We start from the raw sequence: 2,635 nt of genomic DNA, 5'->3' as shown, positions 1-2,635 counted from the left end.
GCTCTGCCCTGCCCGTCCCTCCTCGCCGTTCAGCCTCCTCGCCTCCGTTTCCTTTGCGGCGGGACCGGCGTCTCGGGGCTGATTCTTGGATTTTTCCCGTCTCCCCGAGCCCCAGCGCCCCCGGCCACTGCGCTGCTCACCCCAGCTTTATTGCTCAGGCACATTGTCCCGCGTCCCTGACACTTTTAAACTCAAATCTGATCGCTTCCACATTTCGCATTCGTAAAAACGTATAGTTTCCAAGGGTTTGAGGGCCTCCGCTTAAAAGAGCAGAACTTTCGGGTCTTCCTGTGATTTTTTTTTTTGTTTGATCTTCAGCCAGGAGGTGATTATTTGCTTCTTTAGGTAATTTAGGTGAAGACGGGCTTTTAACCATGTTTGGCTATCTTTAAAACACACACACACACACACTCCGCTCCCACAGATTCCTCGGTGGACTTAACCTTTTGACTAATTCTTTAAACATAAAGTTCATTCAGTAACTGGAGTGTGAAAAACCATTGTCAGCTGCTGTTTCACTCTTCTTGTACCCTAAATTTTGTGGGAATACCCTTCGTGTGACCGTGATTTTGTTTCCTCCATAGATAACACCAACTCCCATTGACATAATTATCTCAGGACTCCTTTACAAGTGACCTATAGTTTTCTTTTTTAATCTTTGTAAAAAAGACATTAAAATGGTTAGGCCTAAAATTAGACTACAACGAGCTGTGTTTTGGATCATGGTTGTGCACGTCACGTTTTTTCCCCTATTCTGTTCAGCTCTTCCGCTCTTACAGGTAGGCAGGATATTGAAATGTGCAAGAATTCAAGAATTTGCTCTGGGGTGTTTTTTGTTGTTGTTGTTTTTTGGTAGAGTTTATCCAAAAGAATAACATTAAATGAAGTTAGATTGGGATGAAAACAGTGAATAGTAATTTTTAAAGCAGGTTAGAACTTGTCAACTTTGCCAGATGCTCTGTGGCATTTGTAAAGCATACTCACTTCTATATGTTTTATTTAGATGTGAAAAAAATTTACATGAAAAGTTTTGCTCTCGGTCTCCTATTTAGGGTATTGATTTAAGGCAGTTTTTGCATCCTTGGTTTTAAAATCTGATTTACAAAGAACACTGATTTACATTGTGAAAAGTGAACCTCAAAATTTTTTTGACCTGTAATATACATTAAACCCACTTTCAGGTTTTGGTGAAAGATATTCACCTTAATTCAGTGACTTTTATGTTTTCACTAAATAGTCATTGTTACTGATGGCTTAGTACTGAGTTTCAGTACTGCCATAATTTGGTGGTGTCAGTTGTCCTCAACTTAAGGGGTGGTCTTGTTGGCCTCCCGCCCTAAAGGGTTAAGGTATAGAATGTTGGAGTGTAAAACAGTCTGTGATGTCAGCTTCTCTGCTGGTTCCTTCTATAAGCAGGTGCTTTTACTGAGAAAGAGCTGCTAGGTGTTCCACTTCCTTTGGGGCCTTGATTCATGGTTTACCAGTTATACATAGAGTTATTCTTCAGGACTTTGTGACATTTAATACCAAATTTATAAAGTTGCAGTAAGTTTGAAGTTGGAGAATATCTACTCAACAAATGAATAGGGGTTTCTATGTTTCTCTGATGTTTCTGATAGGCCGGTTTCCAAGTAGACATGGTTGACAGTGGTGTATATTTCTTTTTCAATTATAAGAGAAAACTTAGAACTTGCTCAGGTAGCTAAGGATAAACTTTCAGTTACACTTTTTTAAAAAGAGAGCTTGTTCAAACAGCTGAGGATAAAATAAGTAGCTCCTGTTAAATCCTTCCTATGTTTAATCTGTTGATATTGATTATTCTAATATTCAAGTATAATGTTTCTTTTGGCTTTCTAAGTTTTATGCTTCTGATGAAATTTGAAACTGGGCCTTGTTTAAGGCTTCAGAGTTCTGATCAATTTGTTTTCAAAAGCCTAATTTCAGTGAGAGGGCTAACTGATTTCAGACTAATAAGAGGGAAGTTGTTAAGTTACTTACACATCTGAGTTGTCCCTTGGTAAAAAGCAGAGAAGGAAAAAATAGCTCCTATTGCCTTGAAGAAACACTGATTGTTTTCTTCTGTGTTCGGAATTGAGTTTCACTACTTCTTCATTTCAGGATCACTAACCTGGTTAACAGTAGACAATCTGCACACTCATGCAAGATTTGAGTTCTAGCTTATTGTCTCTGAGGTGCATTTGTACTTATTCCGTATATCTCAGGTGGTTAGGAGCTGGAGACCTGGGTTTGAATCCTGGCTTTTCTACTTGATCCTGGCCAAGATATGCATTGTTTTCAAGACCTGATTTTTTTTTTCATCTGTATACTGGGAATAATAACAGTATCATACAAATTTCATAGGGCTATTTAGAGCAATGCAGGTAAAGTACTTAGCAGATGCAGTGCTTAAGTGCTTAATAAATGTTAGTTAATATTCCATTCTAAAATAAGTTTTTACATTTAATTGCTTGTACAGCAAATGTTCTACTCCCAAACTTAGATTTAAGACTTTTGTGAAAGAGGTTGGAATCCCAGGACCAAGTTTCTGAGACCATAACTGTTAAATTAAAAATTATTTTTCAGGAAAAAATTAGTTTCACCACTGAAATAGAATACAGGTGGTTTTTGCCCTGAC

The sequence above is a fragment of the Myotis davidii genome, unplaced genomic scaffold (assembly GCF_000327345.1).
Source record: "Myotis davidii unplaced genomic scaffold, ASM32734v1 scaffold571, whole genome shotgun sequence".
In the NCBI taxonomy this organism is placed as follows: domain Eukaryota; kingdom Metazoa; phylum Chordata; class Mammalia; order Chiroptera; family Vespertilionidae; genus Myotis; species Myotis davidii.
This window is presented reverse-complemented; position numbering follows the sequence as displayed.